Source organism: Peromyscus californicus, unplaced genomic scaffold, assembly GCF_007827085.1.
Source record: "Peromyscus californicus insignis strain IS unplaced genomic scaffold, ASM782708v3 Scaffold_18__1_contigs__length_77618521, whole genome shotgun sequence".
Classification (NCBI taxonomy): Eukaryota; Metazoa; Chordata; class Mammalia; order Rodentia; family Cricetidae; genus Peromyscus; species Peromyscus californicus.
The window spans coordinates 63,143,462-63,158,713 of NW_026294480.1; the positions used below are offsets into that span (position 1 = coordinate 63,143,462).

The window sequence follows — 15,252 nt, forward strand, 5'->3', positions numbered from 1 at the left end:
GCCAAACAACAGGAACAAGAGACTGAACCAGGTCTCTGTAGTTAGACATAGAGGCTAAAATACAAAAGCCTCACTGACCTAGAGGAAACCAAGTATAACCATATTTTACACACACCTCCCCAACAACATCCCAGGAGGGCAAAGGATTACATTAAGTGCAAGAAGAGCTGTAGAAACATGGAGAAATCAAACTAGTATCACTTAGAAGCTTCATCCCTATCAGCCAATTTTCAAAATGCTGAAAGATCTGAGGCAGCTAATGGAGGAGAAAAGCAATCACCAGGCTTCCCTAGTTGTGACTCCTGTAAGTTCCAGGAACAACTGGCCTGGAACGATGTGGTCCCTGATGCAATAGTGGCATGCATGTTATACGTGTCTACATCACTAGGTCCATCCCACTGGAAGATAATATACTGCTGTCCTACTAGTTAAGATAGTTGCTACTTCATACACACCCCCTCTTTCATTTGTTTTATTCTCATGGTTTTAACTCAAAATGTATTCTCTAAATAGGCTGAATAGTTCCAAAATTCGTGTAACTTTGCTAGGCAACAGATTTTAGTTCAGTTGATGTAAAAGGCTTGTGATAACCGGGAGAGTAACATTGGTCTAATGATTCTGATTTGAGGGGTAGCTCTGTTTGCACATGTAAGAAAATGACCTTGGGCTTGGTGGAGACTCCATTCTGTGATGTCTCCTCCTATTTCTGTCAACTTCAGATACTATGTTTGGAAGGGACTATGATATTCTCCTTGTCCCCTTTATTCCCTGTCCTCTGCCACCACAATCCATCTCCACTACTCAGCAGTTGTGAGTGATGAACCAATTATAAGTTGAGCAGGCTGGCTGAGAAAATTGAAAATCTGCAATCCAGGAGAGCATGCATTTTCTTCTCTTCGTTCATTAGTTCCCCAGGTTGCGGCTTTATCCCTGCCTTTCATCGAGTGATTAGCCTCGGCAGAAGAATCCCAGTTTGGCAGCCCTGACTAATGAATGAAAGCAGAATGAGGATTAGTTTTGAGGGTGCTTCCAAACCCTAGATTTGATGGCTAGATGCCAGCTCCTCTACAGGCCTTTCCCCATTGCTCAAATCAGCCAACTCTTGGCTGTTGCAGTCGGTGAACGCTGCAGTTTTCCCCAGGACCTGTTCCATTAAATCACCCGTCGATTCGGGAAAGAAAGCAGACAGAGGTAAGACCCAGAGCCTTTCTGCCAATAGTAGACTTCTTAATAAGTGAGAAGTAAGTTTGAGGTTTTAGGATGTTTTTATTTGACTGGATGTAAACTCAAACAGAAATGTTTCACACGTTAAACACAAGTTTCTATGTTAGCACTAAGGCGATTGCTTTTCTGGCACAAAAAAGACCTGAGGATCAAGCTCTCTGCACTTTCCAGGTGCAGAAAGCCAAGAGGTCCAAAATGCCTCGTCAATAATTCACCGAGTTGGCAAACAGATAGGCAGACAGATTATTAACAGTTGTGCTGCTTTCAAATAAATGAGTAAAATATCCATACTCTCAGGTGTGTGAGGATTAATGACCCAGCCCAGACTTAACACCCTGGGCAATGATAGTTGGATTCATGGTACTCAAAGTCATTTATATCTGTCTTCAAAACTGTGTTTTAAATAGTTGCTGTTAAAATCTGGCCCATTCTGAGAGAGGGAAGCATCCGTATGCCAATCTTGTCTACCACAAAGTAGGGTTGATAGTGCTGCTGAGTACCAGCCCAGGATGTAGCCCAGCATTAGAGCACTTGGCTAGCATGCATGAAGCAAACTTGTCACAGAAGATATATAGAGGATCTGTTATATCTGTCTATCTATCTATCTATCTATCTATCTATCTATCTATCTATCTATCTATCTATCATCTATCTATCTATCTATCTATCTATCTATCTATCATATATCATATATCCATATATACAGAGATGGAGAGAGGGAATAAATTTAAGAAGCAAGTGCAAATGTGTCCTCTCTGTTCTTCCCTAGTCTTCCTCTGGAGCATCATTTCATCACTCTTCTCCTCTCCACTTTACTCCTCAATGAACCCCAATACAGGTTCATTGCCATCATTCTTGCCTGGGACGCCAAGGCGGCATTGCCTTCACTTCCTGCAAGATGGACTGTACCGTGGAATTGTAAGCCATGTAAACCCTTTTGCTCCCCAAACTGGTTTTGGTCAGTGCTTTATCACAGCAACAGAAAAGAAACTAAAATATCCAGGGAGGCCCCCACACACACTTTGACTATAGGATGCAGATAACCAATCTCAAACTGATCAGGAAACTTCCTCTTTGATGGCTACCTATTATAGGGCCAGAAGACACTCTCCCAGGCTTCTGGGAGAGAAAAGACATCAGTGATCTTAACCAGTGCAGGGTAAGAACCAGGGATGATGTTCCCACTTGACCATAGTGACTTAACTATTACAGGATGACAAACCATTTCTGATTGGATCTGAGGCCTGGTTTATAGGAGGGCATTTATGTCTAGTACTGTAAACCTGGTTTTAAAAAAAAGCACATGGTTGGGGAGGTCATAGGCTCTATGGTTTTTTGGCACTTTTTTTTATTCTTCACACACCTGAGAGCATGGATACTTTGATGATTTACTTGAAAGCAGCGCAACTGTTAATAATCTATCTGCCTGTTTGCCAACTCAGTGAAATGTTGACTAGGCATTTTAGACCTCTTTGTTTTCTATACCTGGAAAGCATGGAGAACTTGATCTTTAGGTCTCCTTTGTGCCAGAAGAGCAAATCTCATTAATATTTTTCTTTATGGTGAAAAAAGTGTATATTTAGAATTAGCCAACCGGACTCAGTTTAGATGATCCCAGGTTTCTGGGCAACATCCAGAGCATCATAATCAGGAGCCGTCTGAACATATGCTGTTTTCTGTCCTTCAGGCCTTAACAGGGCGTTGACTTTGGCCACATCAGCGTCATAGAATTTCTTCACAGTCTGTTTGATTTGGTGCTTGTCGGTCTTGACATCCACAATGAACACAAGTGTGTTGTTTTCCTTTATCTTCTTCATGGCTGGCTCAGTGGTTAGGGGGAATTTGATGATGGGATAGCGGTCAAGCTTGTTTCTCCTGTGTGTGCTCCTTCGAGGATTTTTGGGCTGCCTCTAGAGCCCCAGGGTCTTGGGCCACTGGAAGATGGGTGACACGCAGATCGGATCATCTTCTTTCTGTAGCTGTGGATGCCTTTCAGCACTGCCTTTTTGGCTTTCAAGACCTTCTCTTTGGCTTGGTGAAAAGGGTATTTTGACTTTTTACGCCATCATGTTGTCAAACTGGTTTCTAAACATTTGTTTACAGCCACAGATGTGAGCTGCTCTCAGCCTTGTTCAGAGAAGTTCACTTTCCCCCTCAAGATCAGCAGTCAGTGCAGAGAACCATAAGTTATCAAGTACTGAGAAAAAGCGACAATGAGTCTTTGTCCATAAATGGGACATTGTTGTCACCCCACTTCCTCATCAAAGCTTAGGGAAGATCACATAATGTTAGAGCTGGAGGATGATGTGGGGTGCTCTGAAATGCTGTCTTCTGGACATGCTGTGGTTATTGCACTCATGAACTCACAGGAGCCGTGGTGACCTGCACAGAACCCTCATGAGGTCAATTCAGTCAAAATTTCAGCACCAGAGGGAATGGTTCTTAAAGACCCCCGCTCCTTATTGAGAGGCTCTTGGTAATTCATAGCTGGTGTGGAGGGAGAGTCGTTCTTTGGGGGTCTGGCTACTGGTAGGCTGCCTATGCTCTAGTGGATGGCCTCACACCCATGCACATATGGGAGCATTAACTGGACTTAGTGGGTTAATAAAAACGGGAAGAGAAGAAGACTACATGAATTTGGGAGGGGGCTTGTTGAGGGGGATCTGGTGGGAGTTGGATCATATTTCAATGTATACATGTATGAAATTCTCAAATCAAAAATAAAACATTTTTATATTACTATATAGATGTCAGTGGTCCAAAACGTTTCTCAAAGGACTATTATTCAGTTATTTCCCACTCTTACTTCCTCATTCTTTTATTCCTTAGTGTCTATGAATGAATCTACCCTCCATCTCTAGGAATTTACCTAGACAGGATATCTTATAAAAAGCCATCATACTATTGTATCTTCTGTATTTTGCCTTTTGAAACTTAGCATGATGGTTTTAGGGTTCATCATGTCCACAGCATGAGTCACAACTTTGCTGCCCTTTGTAGTTAAATGGCTAGATCACATGTTTGTGATCCAACCCCAGTTGATGGTATTGTGAGTGGTGCTTCAGTCAAGTGCCAGCCATACCATACTTTTCTCTTTCATGCTCCCAACTCTATCTTACTCAGGTGTATACCATTTTTTTTCCACTGCAGCTGTATCTGTTCCTCCCAAGCTCACTTTCTGTCTCTTTCTTCCCTTTGAACTGCTGACTGCCTACCTAACTGTCTGGTCTCAGTCTATAGGAACTTTCTCTTCTGAAACAATCCCTGACCTTCAGAACTGAAGCTAGAGATTCTATGTTTTGAAGATGTTTTTTAAACAAAAAGATTATAAAATTGAAAAATACTAATTTAGTCACATAATATACTTATAGAACATGAACAGAAATAAAAGCAAATGACTGTATAAAAAGCTGAAAATTAAGACATTTTTAAAAGTGTATTTATTGCAATTTTATGTGTTTATGTGTTTTTTGCTTGCATGTAAGTGTACTGATTGCATGCCTAATGCCCATGGAGGCCAGAGGATAGATCCTCTGGAACTGTAGTTTCAAATGACTATAAGACACTGTGTTGGTGTTGGGAACCAAACACTGGTCCTCTAAAATAAGAACAAATGTTCTTAGCCACTAAGCCACCTCTCCAACCTCAGAAAAACTTCACATGATCTACAAAATAATATATTTAAATCAATTTACCACCTGATAGATTTTTTTAACTTTTTTTTTGGTTTTTCGAGACAGGGCTCCTCTGTGTAGCTTTGGAGCCTGTCCTGGATCTCACTTTGTAGACCAGGCTGGACTCGAACTCACAAAGATTCGCCTGGCTCTGCCTCCTGAGTGCTGGGATTAAAGGCGTGCACTACCGCTGCCCAGCAATCTATTTAACTTTTGTCTAAGCATTTTTTTAGTTTACTAGTTTTTAACCACTCTTTGGTCATATAAATATTATTGTGATATTATTTAGCATGTGGAGAATAAAATTTTAATTCAATCTTTCCTCTAGTATATTGGGTTCAAAAATCTCACTTTATAATTTATCACCAATGTTATGTAAAGTTTTAAATATGGAAAAAATATTCTCCCATATTTTTTGGTGAGCTATTGCTTTTGGTGCTCTAATTTACATTAAGTGAACATCATAATGATAAGAAACACCAGCTTATTTTGTAAACTATCCTTATTGTAGTAGCATGTCAAAATTTTAATATAAGATACATTGATATCAAAATATTAGAATAAATTAGCAACAAGTTTAGTATTTTTCTAGTGTTCATAACATTCCATGTCTTAACTAGATTACCAAGTGAAGAAGGTATTTATTATACTTTGAAATTTTTCTCTTCTCATAGAATTATTATTGTTGGTTTGAAACTATACTAACAGTAACAGAATAATTTAGAGTGGTTTCATTGCTCTCCTTTATAATTTGAGTTGGTCTTGATCTTTTGCTTTATAGTCTTTCAGTTCTTAAATAAATCAGAATAAGATTTAAACACTATTCCCTTTATAAGTGTTTAGATCAAAAGTTTGTGAAATATTTATTTCCAAAGCAAATTTGAATCCTTATAACACATTCAAATGTAATAGGAGAGGGAAGAGTTCACACAGGGGAAACTGAGTATGGAAAATAGTTCATAAATATTGTGTCACTACTGTGACTGAGAAAGAGGTTACCTGATTCAAGCAGTTCTTCTCTTTTGTCCTTCCCAAGGACAAACCACCAGAATACTAGCCATCATCGTTGCCTTGAAACTTGCAAGTTACAGTACCCACTTTTCATTTTGTGTGGACAATCTGAGAACTAAGACACCAGTGTAAGAGGACATGTTCTCACAAACCACAGCACATGAAGGTAAGTTCTAAGTTGTCAATGTAAGAGGACATGTTCTCACAAACCACAGCACATGATGGTAAGTTCTAAGTTGTCAATGTAAAAGGACATGTTCTCACAAACCACAGCACATGATGATAAGTTCTAAGTTGTCAATGTAAGAGGACATGTTCTCACAAACCACAGCACATGATGGTAAGGTCTAAGATGTCAATGTAAGAGGACATGTTCTCACAAACCACAACACATGATGGTAAGTTCTAGGCTATCAATTGTAGAGGACACATTCTCACAAACCATAGCACACGATGGTATGTTCTAGGTCATCAATCTCTTTGCTCTTAGATATTACAGTAGTAGGCATTGATTGAAAGACTTTCTATAATCGCTTCTTGGTCTTTTGGCTAAGATCAAGTGTAGAAAGAGTTTCTATCATGATGGAGCCTCAGTATTAACCAAGTCAAGGGAGATAATTTTAAAGATGAAAGTGAAATGCTGAAGCAAATTAATTAAAATGTTAAGTGGAGATCTAGAATACTCTTTGTGATTCTTGTCTTTAACATGCTTTGAGAAGCTGTTTTTAGGGCTAATTGAAAATCTGAGTGCTTTTATTTATTTTCTCAGCTATAGACTTATCACTAAATTTTATCACAAGAAATCTTTTTTAGAACAAACAATAAAGAAAAATATAGGACTAAATATTAAGTTTGATAAATCAGTTTATACCTTCATGAACATATGCAGGTTTCTAGACAAACAGATTGCCCATATTGATTTTCTTGATGAATTCTCCTCTACTAACATTGAAGATGATTTTTTATAGAAATTTAAGGAAGAAAAATAATCTATTAAAATTCTTAGATGTGTTTTCTAAGGGTTTTTTTTTCCAGCAAAAAGTTGTTCATTTCCTTCTTACATGCAACAAGAGGCATCAACATGTGATAGTATATGGCAGCATAGATGTTCAATGAACATATAAATAGGTATACCTTCCCTATATCAAGGCCACATGGACCTTCAGTTATGTGTGTGTGTGTGTGTGTGTGTGTGTGTGTGTGTGCTCACGCGCGCGCGCGCGCGCACACACACACACACACACACACACACACAGAGGGTTGGAAGAGTTAATAGCTTTTATTATTAGATACTTTTTCTTATATTGAGAAAAAGGTGAATTTGCCTTCCTTTAGATCCTTGGGACCTAAGATAGAAATCCAAATTGCCAGACCACCAGCTATGATTGTTGCCTAGAAACTTCCAAGTTACAGTATCTCCTTCTCAATCTGTGTGGATGATCTAAGCTCTAAGATACACATAAAAGGACATGTTCCAATGTGAGAGGACACTATCATAGTCTATTGTTTAGCTTTTGTTCTTTGAATGATATTGCAATGAATTTTGACAGTTTAGTATGTCAAAAATGCACACGAAAGAGTGGCCTAGTCATACTGAAGCAAGGTAGACATTTTTCTTCCCTCCTACAAATACCTGACAGCAATCTCAACAGAGACGTCTAGACTAGACCTGATAGAAATTAATTTTTATATGCCACAGGACATGCAGGCATCACTACCATGTCTTAAGAGGCTTCAGGGTTGTGGATAATTACAACCTACTAGCAGGAATTCTATGTGCTTTCTTAGGGTTATATAATATTTTAATTGAAGACTATACAGAATTGGATTGTTTAAAAGGTCAAGTGCCTTTGCTTGGCATTTGTGTTATTATAGAGTGTTGTTTTAAGGTTTCAAGTCTACAGACATTTCATTTACATTGTTGAATAATCTCAGACTTTAGAGAGACTTTATAAATAAGTTTTGAACATTTGAAAGGGCTCTGGGATAAATTGCCATTGAAGTTGTTTAGGTCATTAGGAAAGGTCAGTTGATAAAAGAAGGGCTGTGTTCCACTTTTGTCAAGGTAACATATTAAGCCTAGAGATCATATTATTAGTAACCACTAATTGTTTAACAGTGGCTTTTTAGCTAAAAATAGAGCACCATACTTTTGTATTATTGTGTGAATTGAATATTGTTTTTATGAAGCTAATCATTCTGTTAGGACGTACTAAAAATAACCACAATAAACAGTATGGAAATACCAGAAATGTCATGGACATGCACCCCCTCTGACTGGATTACACAGGGCAGAATTGTGTGCCTGCAAGATATTTATTGGGGATTATCAGGCCCAATGACTAGACTAAATAATTTATTTACATTCCACCAAATTTGCCCTTGCGTAAGTTGATGGAAACTTTCCAATGCCTAGTATCCTCCTTTATAAAGAGCTCTGAGCCACAGCGTGTGAGAAGAATTAGATACTGATTTAAGTGGAATCCTTCCTTACAATCTGTGTTCTTCATACAGCCCAGCCAGGTCAGCTTGGGGTGAAAATGTTCAGTCTCCAGTGGCTATCTTATCTTTCCTGGTGGCTAATATTCCTAGGAAATGCAGCAAAGGAGAGAAGAGGAACTATGTGTGATGCAGGCATAGGGGACAACTCCTTCCTGGCAGCTATTCAAATTGGATAAAGACAGGCTTGTCTCTCTGTAAGTGGGAAGCATAGAGGGGCCCGTTTCTCTTCCATCCTCAGGAGATGCTCTCCCTTTGCCCAGCACCCATTGTCTCCTGGAAATCTAGTACCTCCAAAAAGAGCTTGAGAGGACAGCATGGAAAGCTCTTCCCAAGCCAAGGCCATCCCAGGATTCTAGGTGAATCAGCTTTTGGTGTGCCTGTGGCCCAGGAGCTGCCCTATGGCTGTGGGGTGAACTAACTATCCATGATTATGCTGGAGGGTAGAAATTGACCAGAGGTTGTGCTTTGCTGCCAATTCTGTACGGAGACTTTGAGAAGCCTTACATGTATCTGACAATTAACCTAAAATGCCACTCCATGTAATAATGTGTTGGGAAGTGGAAAATGCTGAGGGGGTCATTTAACAATCATCCCCTGATAGTATTCTTTCAGTAGATTATAGGTTTCATCTCCTTTTATAGTAATACATAGAAGTAAATATAACAAGTTTTCACAGAAATAGCAAATTCATATTCACATGGCAACATGTCCTTACTGACTTTGAACAATTAGGATACACATTGGGAAGGAAGAATTTTTTTTACAGGGTCTCAGGAGTATTCATTAATAAACCACAGGGGAGTGTAAATCCAACTATTTTTTTCACTAACAGTTTTGAGCTTGTCGGTGTGCACATATGTAAGTTCCCATTCCCAAGCTTGCTTCCACCCTGTCTCTCAATCCCCTGTCATAATTTCCTTGGAGAGAAAGAGGATTTAAAAGCACAGAGTTGCTGAATTTCTCATTCAAAGAGGTCTGTTTTGATTACAGCTTACTTAATTCTTCGAGACCACCAGCAACTCTAAAAATCGATCACTGTTAAAGTTACCAAGTGGATGTCTCCACTGGCTCAAAAATAGCTTCTAAATTTTATCTCAGCTTTAAAAAGGGAGACTAGTGTTAGAATATGTTAGAAGATGTTTGTATTTAAATAGACATACATTTCTATTTTATTGTATATGAAGCAATGCCACATTTGAATCAAGCTTTGACTAAAGAACAGACACTGTTAGAAAAATAATATTATGAATGTAATTCCTAATATAAAATAAATGCATGGCTATATAGATCCCTAACAGTTTTCCTGAGTCTGTTTTTAAGACAATAAATCATGCCAAAATTGTTTCACTTTCCTTAAATATCACTTACAATGTTTTTCTGTTATCCAAAACTTGACTAGTCACACTGGAGTCTTAAACAATAGCTATAAAGATTTCCCTGTTTGTTTGCTGCTTCAGTTTTGCTCTGAAATCCAGGAGACCGCAGTATTTACTGAATCAAGACTTCAGAACAATGCCCTGTTTCTCTCGGCACATAAATATGGTTTCCAGTTAATAGGCACTACTTGCAGAGGGGAACCATCACTTATGCAGCACAGCACAGTTACAGGGAACACTTTATATCACATGAAAAAAAGTTGCTTACCAGAGGAATATGTTTGTGTCCATTCTATTCAGGATGGTAGGCGAGTGAGCAGATCAGAGAAAAACGGCCATCGGTAGCACAATATGAGCACAAAGAGCCCAGCATAGTTGCATGTGCTGGGAACCACAAACAACTGCGTCATTATTAACAACAAACTGACAAAACATTAGATATGCAGGCTGTACATAGGTGTATTGCTCTAGAGCGACACAGTGATGTGTCTGATTTGTTCATTTTTTTGTCTTCATTTTACCAAATGATAACGATTACAGTCTGTATCTATTGAATATTTGATAGGTGTCAGGCACTATCTGAGGATTTCACTTAGGGCATTGAAGTATTTTTTTCTATAACAAAAATAGAATTTTATAAGCATGTAAAGGTGCAAGCACCAAGCAAAAAAGTGAGGGACTCTGAACTGATCCCTCCCACTTACAGCCTAGGGATGGCCAAGGGCATTCGTTTTTCATTTTAAGGAACTTTTTTCCAAAACTTGATTCGTTATTCCAATATAAGATGTTTTATACAAATACCTAGATTTCTGTTCTCATTTTTAAAATGTGTATATGTGTGGGGTGCACATATGAAGACAGATGCCCAGAGTCCAGAAGAAGACATCTGAGTCCCTGGAGCTGGAGTTACAGTAGGCAGTTTTGAGACTCCTGCCATGGGTGTGGGGAAATCCAGGAGACCGCAGTATTTACTAAATCAAGACTTCAGAACAATGCCCTTCGAACTCAGGTCTTCATCAAGAGCAGTATGCACTCTAACCTCTGACCCATTTCTCCAGCCCCTTGCTTCAATGCCCTAAGTGAAATCTGGATACATAATGAATTTATTTATGCTGCCCAGGCTTATACGGTGTTATTTTAGTCTCATTTGCATACACAGTTATGACTTTGTGGCAATTTGTATGGAAAAGGAAAAAAAAAATCCTTGCATTCTCCCCGAAGGTCATCAGATGTCTTCTTTACCTTCTGTACTTCTGAAAACATTGATTGAGACACTCCCTGGTGATTTAGTTTCCTTTTCTTGTGAGTTCCCTCAGTGCCAAGGGCCTCTGCCCGGGTAAACTGCAGCATGTAGACCCGATTGCTCTTCACCCTTTTCCCCAGAGCACACAGCTCAGTACAAGTACTGCTGTATCTAAAGCAGCAACAGGCATTTTACACTGACCGAGCCACTGCTCAACTCGACTGTCACCGTGGGACAATGTCATTCCAATATTGTCATATTCGAGGCTTTTTAAATTGAAATTAGATCCTTTTTCATAAAATACATTCTGATTATGGTTCCCCTCCCCCACTCTTTCCAGTTCCCCCCATCATCCCTCCCATCTAGATCCACACTCTTTCTGTCTCTTATTAGAAAACAAACGGGCGTCTAAGAGATAATAAAATAAAGTAAGGTAGACAAAATACAAATCGGTATATGGCAAAACAACCAAATAAGAAAAAGAGCTAAAGAAAAAGCATAAGAAACTCATATAGATTCAGAGACACACATGTTCACTCACTCAGGAATTCCTTAAAAACCCAAATGTAGATGTAACCAACCGTCTTATTAAATAAGAAACACAGAGCCGATTCAGAGAAGAAAGCCAAGAGGTCAGAGCTAAGAGCCTTACCCTTCCTGCTTCAGCCAAGAGAGCTCTCTGAAAGTGAGCTACTTCCTGTGTGTTTGTCTGTATAAAGACTTTTGGTTCTGCCTTCTCATTGGTTGTAAACCCATTCCTCGTCACTGCCTGTCTATAAAGACTTCCAGGTCTTCTATGGTTGGGATTGAGATTAAAGGCGTGTGTCTCAAATGCTGGCTGTATCTTTTTACACACAGAGATCTACCTAGCTCTGTCTACCAAGTGCTGGGATTAAAGGCGTGCACCACCACCGCCACACTCTTGCTATGGCTCTAATAGCTCTGACCCCAGGCAACTTTATTTATTTATTTATTTTATTTTTTGGAACGCTTCACGAATTATTAACATACAATTAAAATCACATTTTAGTACAAATAAAATACCACCATACCCAAACTGGTTTAATATAATATGTATGCAAGGGACCTGTAAGGGAGAAAACAATGCACTATTACTCAGCCATATTCTAGGCTTTTAAATGAGAAGCAAGGGGCTAGAGAAATGGGTCAGAGGTTAGAGTGCATACTGCTCTTGATGAAGACCTGAGTTCGATTCCCCACACCCATGGCAGGAGTCTCAAAACTGCCTACTGTAACTCCAGCTCCAGGGACTCAGATGTCTTCTTCTGGACTCTGGGCATCTGTCCTCATATGTGCACCCCCCATATATACACATTTTAAAAATGAGAACAGAAATCTAGGTATTTGTATAAAACATCTTATATTGGAATAACGAATCAAGTTTTGGAAAAAAGTTCCTTAAAATGAAAAACGAATGCCCTTGGCCATCCCTAGGCTGTAAGTGGGAGGGATCAGTTCAGAGTCCCTCACTTTTTTGCTTAGTGCTTGTACTTTTACATGCTTATAAAATTCTATTTTTGTTATAGAAAAAAATACTTCAATGCTCTAAGTGAAATCCTCAGAAGTGTAACAAGATAACTGAGAAATTAATCTAAGAACAACTAAGTTCTCTGTGACACTCTTTTCTGTGTGCTTAGTTTCCCCAATGATGTTTCTTTTCTTTTTGGTTTACTTAGGCGCATTGCCAAGGGACATTTGTTCAGCTGAGAACGAATTGGTAGTGATCTTAAAGGGAAAAGCAAAGGGAACAAAAATTGTAGTGCTAGTGATTCCATCTGATGTTTGATACCCTCAGATAAAAAAGCTTTATTTTTTTAAATGAAACCCAGCAAATGGACCCAAGTACACGCGTTTGCCCCAGATACACCAGTATCCCATCTGTCACGTAATATCTTTTTGTTTTTTCCCCCTTTGGCTACTTCCATGAGGCTCAAACCAACAATACCATAAAGCAAGAGAAGCCTGTGGATGATTTCAAAGCCTGAGCAGTCTACCCTATATGCTTACACAAATACATTGACCTCCACAAATCCCCATCTTCAGATATCATTGTATGGGGCATAGGGCTTCAGAGCCCGAGGAGGAACAAAATAATATAGGCCCTAGAACGTTTTAGCATAGATGACTGCCACTGTGTGGATTTGGGATTCTCATCTTTAGAATGAGGATAAGAATATGACCTACATTATAGGACTTTTTTTTGTGAGGACTGAAGGAGTTAATACTGATTCATACTTCACAAATATTGGCCACTACCCACAGACCACAAAAGAGAAATTATCCACCCAGCTAGACAACACACGTCAGAGATGGCATCTCCTGTGCTCTTTCTGTGTGGCTGTGTCTGCCAATAGCTTAGATCATGGCAAAATACTGTTTTTGGTGGAAAACTCTAAATCAATGTTTGTGATCTGGGTGGGTCTTGAAAGTGTTCTATGTTTCACTGTCTTGCTTATGTGTATTCACAACTTTTCAAGACATTAGTTCTTTGTCACAGGCTTTAATCCAAGAAGCTATGGGCAAGTCTTCATCAAGAGTTGTCCACTCAGGGCACATGAAGTCTCTAATGAGAGTTGGCGTGTATGGTGTTTGGTTGTATGATGAAAGAATATCCAGGATCTAGCCTCAGGGTGTCTTGGCAACTCTGCTCGGACCTTCTTTCCTTACTTAGGAACAGTCAGGGGAAGATCTCAGTGTTAGAAGAAAGGACAGAGGAGATGTTAACCAGCCCTCATCAGACTTACTCCAGCGAACCTGACAGCACCCAGAACACAAGACTAGTGCTACAAGATTCTCAAGATGTCTGAGTTTTTCAACAATTGAAACTTCCTGTCATGTGCTATTCCTAAATAAGTGTGCCTCTGATAATTTTTAAGCTACAAAAGGCAAATGGATACCGCTCTTTAAGAATTAAATAACTGCCTTTAAGGAATAATGAATACATTATAAATACTTTTCCAAGTCTTCAACTTTTAAAGAAATATGCTCAATTATGTCTTTCCTGACAATTTGTCAAGAAATCTATAGTTTCCTGCTGTAAGGTCATTATTCTTATTTCTGGAACACAAGGCAATAATATTGAGGAGTTTTCTAGTTTAACTTTTTTTTAACCATTCAAATAAGTAATATTTAGAAATAGATCATGTGGGTTTGAAACAACATACCTAATATAGTTTTAAATGACTGGGTTAAATTGTCTGTTTAGGGAGAGGTTAAGGTGACATTGTTCTACATACATTCTAAGTTTACGAGGCCTAAAGTGAGAAGAATGAACTGTTATAAAATTTAAGGTTCTGGCTGTAGAAATGTTTTCAATTAAAGGATACTAAAGAGATTGGACAACTAATGAAATACCATATTAGAGTGGATGCTGGCAGAAAACAATTCTGTAAAGAACGCCATTGTATCAGTTGAAAAAACTGGAATAAAGGCAATATATTAAATAAAATTGAACCAGGCTTTTTCTTGTGGGACCACCAACCAGCTCCCAAATCATGACATAGAGACTTATTTTTAGTATGAATGCTCGGCCTAGCTTACTCACATTTCTGGCTAGCTCTTTTAACTTAAACTAACCTGTTTCTTTTTATCTACCTTTTATCTCAGGGCTTTCTACTTTTCTTTCTTCTGTATATCTTACTTTCACTGTTTTTCATGTCTGCTGGCTGGCGGCTGCCTGGCTTCTTGTCTTGGGTGTCTCGCTTTTTCTCTCCTTCTCCTTCTTTTCTCTCTTCTCTCTTCTCTTCTTCTTCTTCTTCTTCTTCTTCTTCTTCTTCTTCTTCTTCTTCTTCTTCTTCTTCTTCTTCTTCTTCTCTCCTTTTCCTATTTATTCTCTCTGCTGGCAGCCCCACCTATCCCTCTTCTGCTTAGCTATTGGCTCTTTAGATTTTTATTAGACCAATCAGGTGCCTTAGGCAGGCAAGGTGAAACAGATGCAACACATCTTTACATGATTAAGTACACATCCTTACATGGTTAAATAAGTGCAGCATAAGGAAATATAACACATCATCATGCAGTTAAAATAATATTCCACAGCATAAACAAGTGTAACACATCTTTGCCCAGTTGAAATAATATTCCACAACATAAAACAACTATATCAATCATATAAATGAACATACTCACATATTCTTAAATAATATATACTAAGATATTGAGGGACAAGGAACTAATATGTGAATGTTTTACAAATGATATA

At 38.7% G+C, this 15,252-nt stretch overlaps 1 long non-coding RNA gene across 1 annotated transcript in view; it reads left to right on the plus strand.

Moving 5' to 3' along the window:
• Positions 1-1,104: 1,104 nt before the first annotated feature.
• LOC128113729 (uncharacterized) overlaps positions 1,105-15,252 on the plus strand; it is a 30,635-nt gene continuing 16,487 nt past the window's right edge. Inside the window, exons 1-2 of the long non-coding RNA XR_008219609.1 lie at positions 1,105-1,191; positions 1,994-2,142. This is a non-coding gene — a long non-coding RNA (uncharacterized LOC128113729). The remainder of the gene's footprint in view (positions 1,192-1,993; positions 2,143-15,252) is intronic.